Here is a 17,511-nt window from a genome sequence, read left to right as displayed (position 1 = left end):
AACCCCTGCTGTTGGAGATGGGCAATGAGGTGTACTTATGCGTCAGGATTTTGCAGTTTCTGTCCTCTTTTAATTTTTTATTCAAGTTGGAATAGTCGGGTCCGTCCTGGGATGGTGACCGCCTTTCCAATTTGAACTTCAACTGCATACGGCAGCAATTGGGCTGACCAAAATGCTTTTTCTGAATCATCAAAGCCCATGGGATTGCCCCCTAGTCGGGACCAGGCTTTGTAATTTATCAAGTCCAAATTAATGTCAAAACGATTGAGAATGTCACTGCCTAAATAAAATGCAGCAGGGACATCTCGCACAACCCAACAATTATGTTCTATGCTTTTGTTACCTATAGAAATTTTGAGCATACACCTGCAAGGTAGGAGATGTTTGGAATTGGGAGTTTCGAGACGCATTTCCCACTTCTCGATCAATTTAAATGTGGGAATGGCTGGATCTTTTGGGAGATTTCGGAACATGACTTCACTGATGATGCTCTTACCGTGGTTCACGCACACTCGGGCGAGAACAGATTCCTTCCCCTCATTTAACTGAATAGGGATGAACAACTGTTCTCTAATTTTCTGAATATCAGCTAAACTTTGAGCTGATTTCTCATCACTTTTGACTATGGAATTGGGATTTTCAGATTGTGAATCAGTATAAAACTTCAAATTATTTTGGTTGATTTTCAGGAATGGAGAGGACTTCCCATCACCAGTTTGTTGTCCTACAGCAATTACTGTCACGTCAGGTATTTGATTGTTCTGGAAATGAAACTCAATATGATCAGGTGTTTGTTGAACCATGTGCCATTTAAACTAACATGGGTGACACTCTGTTTCAATTTTATTGGCCTGTTAGTCTGAGTCCATCGGACCTTATTCACACAAGCTATTAGGGGGGACAACCTGCGCAGGATGTCATTCCCTAGTAGAGAGGGTGTGCCCTTTGGAGTCACGACTATGACCAGGTTTTTCACTTTGTGGTGCCCAATTTATATTTCCAAATCCGCTCTCCCGTCGACAGGAATTTCATTCCCATCAAAGTTTTGGAGTTGTCCAGAAAGAAGGGTGAGCGGGATCTGGTATCTCTCCCCCCTTCCTGAATTTAGCTGCTCAAAGGCCCTTTTTGCCAGAGGAGTGGCTTGGAATCCAGTGTCCACCAGCGCCAAAAATGTACATTGCCCTTGCACTTGGACCGGGGCATAAAATCTACCCTCCTTCTCCTCAAGCGGACAAAGGTAATGTGCATTTTGGGCAAGTTGGGTGGTCAATTTCTTTATTTTGGACTCCGACACAGGGGTAGTTTGGGCATAATCCTGTGTTGGAGCTTGGGAATCTGAAAGAAAATTTGACATTCTGATATTTGGGGAGTTTTGGGCTCCCCTTTTTCTGATACCGGGCTGCCCCCCACCCCCCTTTTTGGAGGCAGTCACCAAAAGTGATTTGGGAAGTTTGGGAATCCTCTTTTAATGCTTGATTCCCTGGGTGCTCATTCTGGGGTTCCAGGATGGCCGATTCTGATTCAGTCCCCACATCCACCCAGTCTTCATTTAGATCTCTTGGGACCCATTTTTCTTTGGGAGGAGTTCCCCCGACCCTGAAGGAGGAGATTTTTTTTCCCAGAATCCTCAAAGGATTCTTCCCCTTCAAACTAGAGGACACTAACTTCCTCCCCAAAATGGGCCCTTTTGCTGTCTTTATTTCTCCTACCCACCCTCTGTTCCCTGGGTTGCAGATTTTCTGGGGCAAGACATTTTTGTTCCGGTTCCTGGGTGTCCAGGGGCTTTTCACGAGTGAGAAAGTAAGCATCCCATAAGGCTTTACACCCCCCTTTCCCCGTGCCTCCTCCTCTGGAACCGGTGAGTTGTCAGGGTACTCTCCCTGTCATTGTTCTGGGGTGCCAGACCCTTGGTTTGTGGGGTTCTGAGCTGCCATGTTCACCTGAGGGTTATGTTGAGCCCTCAACATGAGACCCAGGTCCTGGGTCAGGTTTTGGACCTGGCGTTCCAGTTGGGACACCCGTTCCGGCTGGTACGGGTGCCTCTTTTCAAATCTAGGTGGATCACAGGAAGGGTAACTATCCCTTCTCCCGTAGGACCCTGGATATTGTGAATTTTGGTAACCCTCCACCCTTGCCTTCCCCTCTCCCGGATTGGGTTGTCTGGTTTCCTGAAAGCGGGGAAAGAAAGGAGGGTCGTCCTGTGGGTTGGTGTTTTGTGGGTACCGGGGAAAGAAACTTAGCCCAGCATTTGGGGGATTACGGCCCTCTTGGGAGAAGTTAGGAGGAAAGTTTCTTTGGCCGGTAATTACCTGATTGGATCCCCCATGGGGCTGGGTGAGTCCATACATACCCCAAGATTGGTCATTTGCCATTGTAGCTGGGACTTATATAATCAGGAGAGTTAGAGGTCCCATTGGTAGGATTACTGACCTGACCGCCAACTGTTTGTGATTGGCCTGAAGGCCTTCTGGGTCTCTGATTTTGCTGATTTTGTGTAGGTGCATTTTTAGTCTCCCCCCATCTCTAGGTCTAAAATTGGGGCAACCTTCACCTCCGCTACTTTAGCAGCAGCAGGGGTGTTGACTGGCTTGGGGTTTTTGGTCTGATTCTTGTTTTCTGCAGGTTTTTGGACTTCATAAATGCGGGTCGCCTGCTCTATGAGCCCGTCCAGAGATCTTTTATCGTGGAAGTCCCTCACCAGCTGGGTCATAATATACTTTGGGAGTGCATGAAAGAAGGTAGTTATAAACTCCCTGCTTTCCGTGCGCACCCGCCTAGTGGTTTGTGTAAAGGTGCATTTTAGCTCCTGCACAAATTCTCGTGGGGCCTGATCTTCCCTGCACTGCAGATTGTAGGCCGCTTTGCGAGCCTCTTGGGGGTTTCTGTGGCCGGAAAAGTGTTTCAAGATGGCCGCCCTATGGCTGGACATCTTGAATGGTTCTGGTCCTCCAGTCCAGCAAAAAAGCTGGAGTACTCTGGAGGGAACGTCCATTTAACATACTCTAAGCAGGTCTGGTTGTCTTTCAGGTGTGAAGTGTCCATCATCTGCTCATAGAGTTCCAAGTGTTCCCAGACAGAATATTTTGCATTTTTGTTTTATGGGGTAATGAAACTCCTAATGGCCTTTATCTGCCTAAAGGGGTCTTCGGTAATAACTTGCTTGAGTTTATTTGCCTTCTTTGGCTTAATCACCCGATTCCACTCACCCTCAGACGCAGAGGCTCTTCTACTTGAGGTCCCCTCATGATCATCTAGGTGCTCCCTGATTCTGTGAGCTTGGAAGAGGTTCGCAGAATGGTGGGGCCTAGTTTCTACTCCCCTGCGGCGCACAGGAGAGTAGTCTTCTGACTCCACCCTGCTCCTAGGATTAGCGTAGGATCCCCCCCCACTGCCCTGATTGGGTAGAGGTCTTCAGGATGCTCTTATGGGGCCTCTTTTCCTGTTGTTCCTGAGCAAATTGAACCAACTGGCCCCTTTGGAGGTAGTGCTCCCCAGGTCTGATTACCTGACTTTCTCCTCGTAGGAAATTTCCTGGTCAGAGACATCAGACTTTATGCTTTTGTACATGCACAGGGATGCCCTTCACTCAATTCCTGGGGGCCGCTGACCTGTCAGCCCCATTATGCTTGGCCTATTAAATTCTGATGGCCTCATGGTTTCCGGCTCATATGAACCGGTAGCCATGAAGTCAGCAGTGTGTAAAGGATTAAATGGGTGTGAGTTCCTTAGTATAGAGGTCATCATACTATGATCAGGGGTTTCCCTGTCCCTCTCTACCTGTTTGGGGTCCCTCCAATTTGTATTAGATCTAGGATACTCCTCCTCCAACCTTGCTAGTTTTTCTTTCTCAGCCCCTATCTCTTGATAATAGGCAAAGATCTGAGCCTTTTGTTCGGCTATCAGGGTTTTAATAGTCTCTATTACCCGTTCTTGCACTGCAACTTGTTTGTGGAGTCCATCATTCTCTTCACAGAGGGCCTTGTTATCTCATTGTGCTGCCTGTATAGTTTGGGCACCCTGAGCCAATTTTTGTTGCAGGAGATTCACCTCCTGAGTTTGTGCATTTTTAGTTTGGGTATTCTCTTCCATAGCACCTTCTATCCATCTGGCGTGCTCCAGTGGTTTCCCATATTCTGTTTTAAGTTCATTTAGTTTCTTAAGGCCTAACTCACTTCCCTGTAACTCTGTTTTTAATTTACTTACTTCCTGACATAGGGAATCTTTCTCCTGATTTAGTGTGCCTCGCTGTTCAGCCAGGTTATCCCTTTGTTGCTTGATGGTATTCCATTTTTGGCGCTCTTGATCGAATTCTGCTTGGGAGTGGAGTTCTTTAATAATGTATTTCCTATTCTCCTCTTCCAGCCTTTTCACCTGATCTTGCAGCATGGTTATCCGTCTTGAGAAGCTTGTGTTATATGTTAACTGTTGAGTCCGTTTCTGTTGACTCTCTTCTAGAAAGTCAACCTTTTCCTGACACTCTATTTTTACTGCTTCTAGTTGGGCCTCTATGTCTACATTATTCTGTAGTTGGAGGACCAAGTACTCTTTTAATTTTTAATGTAATCTCCAGATTCTGCCTCAAACTCTTGGCTCTTTTGTAATTTTTGTTCCGCTAATTTTATTTCAGCCTGTATCCGAGCTAAAAGTTCAGATTGATTTTGCGCAAGAGTTGTATTTTCCTCTTGCTTTTCCTGCATCACTCCAATGTAGAAATACATGTAGGCTGCGAATCTGGCAATTTTAATTTGCTCCTCATTAATTTTTATGGTCATACATAACTCACTCAAAGATTGATGCAATAGGCCACTGTCCTGTCACGTGTCCAGGTTCATGGCAGTGACCTGTTGTGTTATTTCTTGTAGCCAGACTTTTTCATCTGGTTCTGGCCATTCACCTCTGACAAATAACTTGTGCAGAAGGTGCTCCCTAGCCATATTGATCTCTACAGAAACAGTCATTTTGTAAATATTCTTTCTTTATTAATGTATTTATTTATGTATGGGTAACTTGTATTCTGTTGCTTTCTGTCTATTTTGGGGTTGATTTAGCTTGAATTTTTAGACACAGGCCTGGTCCTTAGAGTATTTGTTTTGGGGAGGCGCTTGTGCAGAGTAACCCAGTATTCCAAACACACAAAGTATCACTTCCTTGCAGGTTACTCTGCTGTGTTAGACTGCCACGGGTGGCAACCAAACTCAATTCCCAGCTACGAGCCCCTAAATTTGTTAAGGATTTAAATCAGGTGACACACACCTTGGTCTCAGCCTAGTATGTAGCGCACAACTGAGATGCCCTTTTCTTTATTTTATGAAAATTCAATTTGATATGGTATACAACTCGTATCACACACCCTTTTTCAAATACCCTGGGTCACAAAGGACCATGAACCAGGCCGGTTAGTGAAAGTACAATATTTTATTTATTTTTAAAATTGAAATAAATCATACAATTTTAATATGGGGCAGCAATCACCAATGGGGTGATAATTACAATGAAAATGTAAGCAATGCACTTGATGCACAAGTGAATAGGAGCACTTTATGAATTAGGATAGATAGTATCCAAGTTAGGATTTCCCCCTGCAATGTTACCTCAACCCACAATTAACTCTGAATGGATAGAAAGAAGCAGCAGGTAGTCAGGAATAAGAGGCAGTAAACAGAATCCAAATCCAACCTTCTCTCATGAAATAAGATTTAAACCCTTTGCAAAGGACTAAAATAACACTTTGTACGGTTAAATTATAATATACATGTGTTTTATCACGATAGCATGTATGTTACATCACTGGCAATCACAAGGCAATGGATCAGCAAAAGGCATACAAGTCGAAAACAAGTGGAAAGTTAAGAACATGCTGCAGCCAAATGACACGTTGGAAAACTTGCAATTTACCTAATTCCCGTTTAAAATGCCATAAATGGTTTCTATGAAAGAACAGGTGAAATACTCTGATGTGCAATGCGGTTTTTGTGCTGTGGGAAAGCTATATATTACAGGGACAAGACAACAGTGAAAGGAGGTATCTAGCTAAAAACTGCATGAGATATGCAAGATAGAAAAAGGGTTGATTTGAGTAAAATGGAGGAGCTGTGAAATAGGAAAGAAAATCATTTGAGACAAGAACAGGTTTACTTTAAACTAGACTATTCAGACTACATCGCCAAAGAGGGACACAGTAAGATCCAAGGTTGATTCACGACTTCAACCTTATTACCCCAGCATCTAACCCTAAGCGGAAACTAATCTGATCACTCAAAATATGCAGTTTCAACAAGTTACCACTGTATAAATAGGATTTCTTGTAGAGTGTAATACAGACAAAAGGGTCAAGATGGGGTAGACTATGGGTTATGGGATGCGGGATACTCACAGTCCACTTTTGAATCTGGGATTTTGGACAGCCAACAGGGTTTGGTCACCACACAGCGAGCGCACCTTTACAGCAAACAGCTGGGCAGTTCTGGTCACCGAATGGCAAGGACAGCTCGGCAATTCTGGTCACTGGATACTAAAGGTCAGCGGGCATGCAGGTAGTGGGCAGCAAGCCGGTCTGATTTCAGGATGCAAAAGGTACAACCGCTTTCCCATTTTTGTTAATGGGGTATTAGTGTTTTTTTCTGGATCAATGGCCTTGCTGGAGTAGGGATCAGCTATGCTTGGGTTTTGCAGTCGGCTCTGGAGTAGGGTCAGCAATGCTTTGGCCTTGTAGTGAAAATCTGGAATCAGCAAGATGCATGGAGAACAGGAACGCAGTGCAGGAATTCAGGAGAAGGTGTCTCTAGAGTTCTGCGAGGGGCTCTTATTTATAATGCATAGTGACATCATAGACTATATGGTGGGGCAGGCTTAGCTAAGCACACCTCTAAACAACTGGATTGGACAATCAATGTTGGTTGCCTCCTCTTGGATGTGACTCAGTTTACGGGCTGTACTTTACGATGTACAAAGCCTCCCCACAGTCCTTTTTGCTAAAAATCAGTCATAACAGAATTTACACATTTGTACAGTTGTGGCACGGTAACAAATCACATGGACAGATTATATATTTTATGTAGAGCATAGCAGTCCAATCCTCTCAGTTGTGGGACCTCGTTTCGCCCTTCTACCAGTTTTTCACACTTTTCCATGAGAATTATATTACTTAAAATTCTATAACTTTATACATGGTTGTGGATTATCATTAGGCATGTAAGTATTACAATTCGCAATGGCATCATGGATACTTTCCTTATAATACCCAATTCTCTGCCATTTCTATTCCCAAGGGGTCAGTGAATGCTACAATGTCTTAAATTACAAACCACAAAATCACATTTAAACAGTGACATTTTCACATTTTTGCAAAGTCCAGCTGCAGAGATAACAGTCTTCAAAGTTTATTTATAAAATAGTCCTTGGAAACAAATCGGCTGTATTGTTCCTCTTAGTTGGGCATAGCTTCCCAAGCCACCCCCCCAGTCCAAGGTTGTCACGGAAATGTTCTTTGAAGCTTCTGGTGGAAATCACGAGGAGGTGTACATTTTCACTTCACACTTTAGTATCCTAGAATTCTATTGTACGAGGCTGGAGCACAGACAACAGTCTGTCCAATCTAGCAATTAATTGGGTGTCCTGGAAGTTTATGGTGGTTCCCTTTTGTTTCTGGTATCCTCTTATCAGAAACCTGTTTCTGGGCTGACAACCCCCATGCTGCCACTGCAGTTGGATTTAATTGTATTTATGTTTGGCTCTGAATTTGAAGAAAACCTGCCGAATAGAACCATCTCATACATGTATCTTCACAGCACAATCCCCTTTCCCATTGCTAGGCAAGGAGACGATTGTGTTCAACATTGTACTTTTTTTTAGAAAAGGCCTTTTTTTCTCTTTAGTTTGCAAAACCCATTTTTACACATGTGGAGCAAATGTTGATGGGATTTATCTTTCAAATTCGTTTTTTTCCATGTGCCTTGCCAATGTTGTTTTGCAGCCCTGGTTAGTTTCTGGTAGGCAGCAGTTTTGCTTCAACCACAGATGCACTGAGACTGACATAGCCCAGACCTGGAGTTTCTTTGAATTACTGATCCTTGACACTTTGTAACTCAAAAAGTGAAGCTTTTCCTGTGCTGCGGAAGATGAAGTTTCTTTAGGCCTTTTTCAGATTTGGCTTGACAGAGCCTGTCATTCAGTGGTCATGCTTGGTTTTGCCGAAGCACAGTGTGAATGTGGATAAGCATGGCAGGGTCTTATTAATAAAATATTGTGATAAGGAATCAAAGGAAAAAGAGCATCAGAGCACCATCATTTTTAAATGTGAATAATTCCCTTTCTCCATGGAACTTTGGGTTGGCAGGAAAGCAGCGCTGCTTTTTCACTCTATTTCTTTTGTATATGTAAGAACACACGGCAAGCTTCCTCAGTATGCCCCCTTGTTCCATCCTGCCCAATATGTGCTTGACAAGATAGTGCAGCCATCTTTTTGTCGCTGCAAAACACAGTTTTGAGGCCATGGTGCTCACAGGAGCCAGCGCAGCCATTTTGCTGGTCACTGCAGATGCGCAGCTTGGTGATGTGGGGAGTACTGCTGAGTAGGTAAATATATCCCACACAGCTGCAGGTGGAGGAAGTCCTGTAGAGCCAGCCACAGGTGGAGGACGTCTTGTAGAGCTAGCCACAGGTGGAGGAAGTCTTGCAGAGCCAGCCACATGTGGATGAAGTCTTGCAGAGCCAGCCGCAGGTGGAGGAAGTCCTGTAGAGCCAGCGACAGGTGAAGGAAGTCCTGCAGAGCTAGCTGCAGGTGAAGACCGTCTGTGGGAGACGTCCTCCTAGAAGGTGGGGCTCAGCAGCACACGTCCAAGGCAGACAACGTATCAGAGTGGTGGGCCTTCATGTGTCGATTAGATAACCTTAGAATGTCATTCACTATAACTATGTTCACTGATAAATTATTTTCCAAGAGCGTCTAAAGAATAATTAATTGTTGATTTCTTATTTAATACTAACTTATAATTAACTGTTTTCTTTAAGTTTATTTTTCATGTTTACTCTACTATTTGATTTTATACATGATACATTTTATATTAGTACATTAACAGGTAATAGAGCCAGCTGCAGGTGAAGGCCGTCTGTGGGAGACTTCTTCCTTGAAGTTGGGGCTCAGCAGCACAAGTCGAAGGCAGACAACGTCTGCCGTGGAAGAGCCGAGCAGCTTGTGGCATGTTCTCTCCGATGGGGTCCAGAGCTGCACAGACATAGTAGAAAAGAATCCTCAACTACTCCAGACATGGAGAGACAGTTCCAGCTGTTCACAGCACTGATAAACCAGCGAGGGCCAGCAGACAGAAGCCCAAGTACCAAACCTATGTGGAGCACCAAGCAAGAAGCCAGTATGAGGTGCTGCACCAGCCAAGGATACCACCCCTCCCGAGGAGCACTACAGCACAAAGGTTATGCAGTTGCACCAGGGAAGAAGGAGGAAGGCGAAGAGGGAAGATGAGGCCTGGCCATAGCCCAAAACGTGCTAAAAGAAAGAGACCTGAGACCCCAGAGCGGGGTGAGAGTAACAGGACCCCAAGGTAGGGTGGAAGCAACAGTACCGCAATAAGGGGTTGTAAGAAGTGAAATCTCAAGGTGGAAAGTGAGAACTTTTTTCCGAGGTGGGGGAGAAGGAAACAGCACTGCAAGGTGGGGTGGGAAGATCAATATCCCAAGAGCGGGAGAAAGGGCCACAAACCCAAGGTGAGCTGAAAGTAATCATCGTCCGTGGTGAGGTGGCTAAAGCGTGACTTCAAGAGTCAGAGAATATCCTTTTTGGAAAAGGGAAAGAATAAGGAGACATTTTCGACTATACTATCAGTCATGTGGCCTGAGAGGGAGACATTTAGGTGAGCACCAGGAAATAATGAAGAATACAGAGACACTTTGAACTGCACAAAACAGCCCTGGTGTTGGAAGAGACCAGAAGGACATTTTGGTTGAGGGTCATAAGCCAGCCACCAGTAAGGAGGGCTGAGAGTGGAACATAACTTTACCATTGAATTATCCTGTGGCGAAATCGATTAAGAGTCCATTCTTCAAACCCAATCTACTAACTATGGGCATGGCGTAAAACAAGCGTTGAGACGCTGCCAGAGAACAGTACACAGTAATCACATGCAAGATTTATTGTGGGTCTGTTGGATCTTTGTATTGGGATGAGAAGATAACCTCTTTTTTTAAAGAATTATTTATAGTCCTCCTGCCACCTTCTGAGGTTGATATAACCTTTACATGTGCAGGATCTATCACTGTTGCAGAAGAGGACTGGGGATCTGTGTTGTCTTGCAGTAAGACACCATAGACTTAGATGGTAGTATGTATATGTCTCTTCTTGGCATCATCTATCCTGCAGTAAAGCACCATAGACTTGGATGGTACTATGTCTATGTCACCTTTTTGCATAATCTGTCCCACAGTAAGACACCATAGACTTGGATGGTAATATGTTTATTTCTCTTCTTGGCATCATCTGGCCAGCAGTAAGGCACCATAGACTTGGAAGGCAATATGTCTATGCCTCTTCTTGGCATCATCTGTCCTGCAGTAAGGCACCATAGACTTGTATGGTAGTATGACTATGTTTCTTCTTGGCATCATCTGTCCCGCAGTAAGGCACCATAGACATGGATGATAATATGTCTATGTCTCTTCTTGGCATCACCTGCTCTGCAGTAAGGCACCATAGACTCTGATGGTAATATGTCTATGCCTCTTCTTGGCATCATCTAGCCCACTGTAAAGGCGCCATAGACTTGGATGGTAATATGTCTGTCTCTTCCTGGTGTAATATAGACCATTTTTGCTGCACAGATTGTAAAGAGACATTGCTGTCTTCCTGGAAGTACAAACAGCATTACAAGTGTAATGAGGAGTGAAAGCTAAACAAACACGAGCATCCGGAGAGACAGCCTGGAGGCTACAGCTTAGTGGTCCACAGGCAGGTGGTATAGAACCCAAAGAAAAGCTCATAAAAGGAGACAGTCTGTAGCTTATTTTTTTATTGCCATTTAGCTTGTTACCTATCTATCTATTCTGGATTTTATATAGTGCCCTATCGCCCATAGGCCTCAGAGCACTCACAACGGAGACAGAACAACGTAAAACACAGGACTACAAAGAGAATGAGATAGAGATTCTATTAGACTTTTCCTTCGTCAAACAGATATGTCTTAAGCAGTTTCTTAAAGATGGTAAGAGACGTGCTGTTTTTTATGGGAGATGGCATAGCATTTCAAATCATCGGAGCCCAGTGAGTAAAATTTGTGCCACCAACTCTTTCCCAGGTTTTCCGTGGTTGTTGAAGATTATTTTTTCCATTAGATTGTAGAGTTCTTTGAGCCGGGGCCTTAATTAGTCTCTTAGTGAGATAATTAGGACCGATGCCTGTCTGACATTTGAAGGTCATAACTGAGCATTTGAATTTTATTTGCTGTTGAACTGGTAGCCAGTGAAGTTTTTTCCTGCCAACTGATGTTTTCTCCCACCGGCTCAAGCCCCAGACCGCCTTAACTGCACCATTCTGAATGGTCTGCAATCTCTTGATGTTAGCCTTAGAGGTACCCATCAAGAGACTATTGCAGTAGTCCAGTTTGGAGTTAATTATAGCTCCTACAATCAGCGCAAGATTTTGTTGTGGTAGATATGGTCGAATTTGCCATATGAGATTGATGTAAAAGGCACATGTGGATTTAAGATAGGAGACCTGTCTCTTATACGAGAGATGCGAGTCCATAAAAATGCCCAAGGTCTTAGCATGCTTAGATACTTTGATGAAGCTATTGTTTGTCTTTGATTTTATTGTATTGTTGATCTAGTTTTCCTATTTTTTGTGGTGTGCCAAGAATTAAGAGTTCTGTTTTTACCTCATTGAGGGCCAAAGAATTGTTTGCCATCCACTTTTGGATAGCATTGAACACTTTGTTTATTCTTTCAACGTCCTTTTGATAGGAACCGGACAATTCAAATACTAGCTGGGTATCAGCAGCGTAATTTGTGAATTGAACACCCAAGTCTCTAAACATATTGCATAGGAGTTTTGAGAAAATGTTAAAGAGCAGAGGCGACAGGCCTGAACCCTGCGGTACACCGCAGGTCAGTAGTGTTTTTAGGGAGCTGAAATTGCCCTTTACGAGCAACTTGGACAGGATCAGAGCCCTGGCTAGGGTGATGCAGTTAGAGGGAGAGAGAAAAGGTTTGGCTGCCCTGATGAGTTTGCATGTGTAGGATGTGGCGGATGCCATAGCATTAACTTGTTTTTTGAAGGTGAGAGTAGAATCTAGGTAGAAGCCGAGGGTTTTGACCTCCTTGGCTACCGTAATCTTATTGTTGTCAATTACGAAAGAGGAAAGAGGAGTAGTGTTGGTCTAGTTTGTTGAGGTTATGTGAGGACCCTAGAATGAGGAGTTCTGTCTTGTCATCATTCAGGCATAGACCGTGTGAGGCCATCCATGCCTGGATGATGAGGTACACTTTATTGACGAAGGCCAAATCCTTGTCATAATCCCTCGTATCATCGGCGTAATTAGTGTAGGTGATACCCAGACCATCTAGATCATCAAAAAGGGGCTTTGTGAAGATGTTATAAAGTGTTGGGGAGACGCAGGATCCCTGAGGCACGCCACAAGTGATGGGCGTTGGGTCGGCTGCTGCTAGTAGGGAGAAGACTCTCATTGTGCGGTTATTTAGAAAGGATTGGATCCAGTCAGTTGCCTCTTGAGAGAAATGGGCTGCTTTTTGTAGGTGGTCGCATAGGATCTCGTGGTCGACCAGGTCGAAGGCAGCTGAGAGATCAAGAAGTAGCAGTAGTGCAGTCTTACCCCGATCTTTCAGCTCATCTATCTGTGCCTTAAGATCTATGAGTGCAGTTTCGGTACCATGTTGAGGCCTGAAGCCCGATTGTCGGACACCTAGGAGATGGAAGTGCTTGTGGTAATGTTGGATTTGTTGGTATGCTATTTTGTTGAGAATTTTAAGAAGGAACGGTACTGTGGTGATGGGGCGGTAATTAGTGGGAGTAGAAGGGTCTAGATTCGTTTTTTTAAGCAAGGGGAGGACCCAAGATTGTTTCAAATTGTTAGGTACAGTGCCTGATGTGAATGACGCATTTATTAGTTTGGTAATACATGGTGCGAGATCACGGGTCGCGTCCTTTATCAATTGTGCAGGGCATAGGTCCCCGTGGCAGTTCGATGGTTTGAGGGTGAGAATGACATTGTCTACCTCTTTGGTGGATACTATGTGGAAGTTAAAATAGAGATTGTGCACAGGGGGGTGCGGCTGAGTAGGGTGAGTCTTTTTATGGATGAGGATACTTGGTTTAGTGGAGGAGAGAAGGGACTCTTTTTTTCGTCTTGACAGAGGAGATTTTGTTGGCTAAGGCATTTTGTATACCCGTGCACCAATTTTTATCCTTGAGGCACGAGTCAGGAACTTGGATAGGAGATTCAACCTCTTTTAGTATTGTAAAGAGCTCTCTGGTGTTGGAATTGGCTTGTGAGATTCGAGTGCTGTAGGACATTTGTTTGGCCAGGATAATTTCTTTTTTATATTGGGATGCTAGTCTGCTCAGGTTTTTCTTATTTTTTTCTGAGGGATGTGATCTCCAGGTTTTTTCACAGCGTCGCCTTTCCTGTCTGAGGGCTTTAAGATGAGGAGAGAACCAAGAGTTGATATGTTTCCGAGGTTTGCTCTTTTTTAGCTTCAAAGGGGCCTTGACATCAAGGGATGAGAGCATGACTCTATTGTATATGTCTACCATCATGAATGGATCTGTGTGATCCGGAATGGCATTCAAGGTCGGTGCGATCAATGGGATCACATTTTCAGGGGTAATTTTCTTTTTGTTTCGAGACTGGACAGCTGGAGCTATACTGTTAGTTTGCGCTGGAGTCGCTTCTAGGGTGAACGAGATCAAGTAGTGGTCTGTCCAGGGCTGCGGAAGTATAGAGGAGATCAGGACTGGGCAGTTTTGCACCGCTAGCCAGTCCAGAGTTCTACCTTTGGTATGAGTAGGCTCTGTGATCTTCTGGGTAAAGCACAGTTCCTCTAAGGTATTGTAGATTATTGTGGCATTAGAGTCTGCGGGGTCACTAAAACCCAGGTTAAAGTCTCCTAGTAGGATGCGTTGTGAGGAATTTTGAGATTATTTGATAAGATATTTGTAAGGTCTTCTTCAAATGACCCTAAAGGGCCGGGTGGTCGGTAAATACGGTGAATGGAGATGGATTGTGTATTAGATAAGGTTAACTTTGCAGTTAGACATTCACAGGATCCTGCATTGGATGGTGACTCAATTATCAGAGGGAATTTAGTTTTAGCTATAATGGCAAGACCTCCGCCTCGAGAGGTGGTACGATCAAGTCTTAGTAGAGTATAATCATCTGGTATGGCTAACATAATTGCAGGGCCTGCTGTAGGATGTAGCCAAGATTCAGTAACCGCTAAGAAGTCCAGATCTTCGTTGTAGAGTAGGTCGGCAATGTCTGTTGCATGGGCTACCATGGAGCGGGCATTTATCAGTGCTCCCTTGGTCCCAGGTTGTACTGGTTTTAGGGGTGGTAGCAAAGATTTATGCGTACCTTTCTCGGCGCGGATAGGCTCACGGTAGAGTCTATTGTTCAGTTGAAGAGGGTGCTGGGAGGGGCTATGGGGGATAGTATTAGCCTTGCTGTGAGCTAATTTAGTTAAAGGGTCATAAAGCCTTGGGAGCCTGGCATGTAGTTTAAGGTTCCTCTGGAGAACAGTACAGGGTGCGGTGGTCATAACAGTTGGTTTGTACGAATTAGGTGAGGGCTCATGTGCAACAGGATTTAGTAACATGGTCGGGTATTGGGTATTCATAGTATAAAGTAGTGATCTAAGTAGCACAGTATAAAGCGTATGAAAATACATTGTATGTGTGGGCAGGATAGGACTAGTGCAGAGTAGATGTTGTCAGTTAACATACAGTCGTGTATCATCTATGTTCTGTATCAGCGCTAAGGTCTAAGAGGTATCAGTTCAAGTACAAGGGCAGGAGCACTCATAGATTCAACTTTAGCACTAGGTCTAACAGGCAGCAGTTCAGTACAAGGGCGGTGACACACCTAGATTCGATTTATCACTAAGGACTGAAAGGCAGCAGTTCAAATATATGGGCAGTAGCCTATCACCTAAATTCAATTTTAGCACTAATGTCTAACAAGCGGCAGGTCAAGTACATGGGCAGTAGCACACATAGAATCAGATTCAGCATTAGGCCTAAAGAGCAGCATTTCACAGATCACATGCATAGCCTATAAATTCACCCTGGTACGATTGTCGCACAGTTGCAGTTGCACATATAATAGCGTGCGCCATACAGAGATGGACAGTGTAGCACACAATGCTAACATAGAGCTGAGTCGAGTGGCAGCCTTGGCCGTAGGTAGATCGAGACTTTGGATTGTCTCAGGATGGATGCGCAGGAGCGGGCACAAGATTAGGTAAGATACAGTAAATCGATAACAGTATTAATTAAATTTGCGCAGTATACAAGATGTTAGGACATCCGAACAGTGTATAGAGAAAATCAAAATCGAGTCTGTGTTGCCGGAAGGTTGTTGACAAGGAAACGATAGGTGTGGGAGTGTCAGCAGGTGGATCGAGCGTTCACCCTAAGCGAATATGAGCCTTGCGGAATTGAGTGCAGGTAGTATGGTATCTTGTTTGGCTAGGCGCCGTATAGGCACTTACCCTAGTATGTCCAAACAGTCTGTGTGGAATCGGGCAGCGTGTGTCAGTGTACTGCATACAACATGAACTGCATCTGCAAAGGAGACGGCCTTGTGAAGACATAAAGAAGGTACCTGCAATTAAGGAGGAAGACATGGATGCACAAGCACATATGAATACACCATGCAGTGTTCAATCCAACAACAATACCCACTAGGGATGTCCACACAGTTTTGACGTATGTTCAAATAGGTATAAACAGTCCCTATAATAACATCCTACTCTACTGACAGGGATATCAATATGTATAATACAATAAAGAGTAAGATAACACGTCTTGTTTTACTTACATCCAACCCCCTTTACACAGGAACTCTATAAGGTTTTCCGGCATCACTAGTCCTGAAAAAATGGACCGTCTGCTATGATTGATTAAAAAATGTGTATAACAAATTTTTATTCAAATAATTCGAACTGAATTTAAACATAAAACACTACCCTCACCTAACACAGTGTACTAAACACTAAAAAACAGTTACTAAAACATGAAATACAAAGTTCACTTATTTGCATGACACAAAAGATATCACATAACATAACACAAAAAAATCTCAATGTGTCTCTAAAACAACAACCATCCCAACATGTTTCTGTTCTTCACTGCCCAGTTCGGGTGAACATTCTTCAGGGGAAATTTTTTTAAAAAAAGCATCCACTAATCTCTTCAACACCGTGCTGAAAGGGTAGATTCAAACTTCTATACAGGCAAAGGAAGGAAAGAACCTCCGAGCCTGTAAGAGTAAAAGGAAAAACTAATGAGTTCCAAAAAGAGGGAAAGGAAGTACTACAAAATGTAGAAAAAGAACATGGCATAGAGGTTATGCCACACTCACACGGGTCCCAACAGGGCACCCACAAATTTACCTTTAAATGGTGAAACTTCAAAGCGCGTCACAGGATGACAAATTCGCTGGTTTCTCGCCAAATGAGAGACCACTACTTCACAAAAGCGTCATAGTCCTCTAAAGTATCGCCACACCTAAATGAGACAGAACCAATACACAGAGACCACATGCTCTGTTATATCCAGAAAGGGGCTTCAAAATGCAATTACACATGAAAACAGGGCTCCAAATATCATAAAATAAATTACCTTCACAGATGTAGGGATCAGGACTGTAACAAGCAAAGCAGCAATCAACGTGTTTGCAAAGGAGAAATCCACACAGTCAAGCCGTAAAGTATCAATCTGGAAAACAATGGATGCATGGCAATGAACACCATATGTCTGGCATCACCCTTCAACATGTACCGATGGGAGTGCTTTTATTTCACCCTCGTGATTAAGACTAAGTGCCCGTACAATATATAGAATGCAGAAAAAACTTCCATGCTGTCCATCCTACACAACGTGGGAAACCCATGGTAAAAGATAACCAAACTACCCCACGCGTACAGGAAGGGAATGTACCGGCAGTGGGAAAATTATCACACACAGAACCACAATGCTAATGACTCACCTGTACACTCAGAGGGATTAAATCACTCTAATGGCAGCTTCCAAACGCACACAGCCAACACTGAATTCAGTGAAACCAAAAACTGCTGCACACTAACAGTACGTCTATGGTCGTGTGGCAACACAAAGAAAGGACTACACTACTCAGTGTAGGAAGGAAAGTCCATCAAAAGGAAGGGCCATGTTGGAACGGACCCGGCAACATAGAAAAAGGACTACACTACTCAGTGTTGGAAAAAAAGTCCATCAAAGGGAAGGGCCATATTGGAACGGACCTGAAG

At 43.9% G+C, this 17,511-nt stretch overlaps 1 pseudogene; it reads right to left on the bottom strand.

Moving 5' to 3' along the window:
* Window positions 1-17,511, bottom strand: part of LOC138489389 (zinc finger protein 208-like) — a 259,432-nt pseudogene that overhangs the window by 138,731 nt on the left and 103,190 nt on the right.

The sequence above is a fragment of the Ambystoma mexicanum genome, chromosome 9 (assembly GCF_040938575.1).
Source record: "Ambystoma mexicanum isolate Mex_15411 chromosome 9, UKY_AmexF1_1, whole genome shotgun sequence".
Lineage (NCBI taxonomy): Eukaryota > Metazoa > Chordata > Amphibia > Caudata > Ambystomatidae > Ambystoma > Ambystoma mexicanum.
This window is presented reverse-complemented; position numbering and strand designations above follow the sequence as displayed.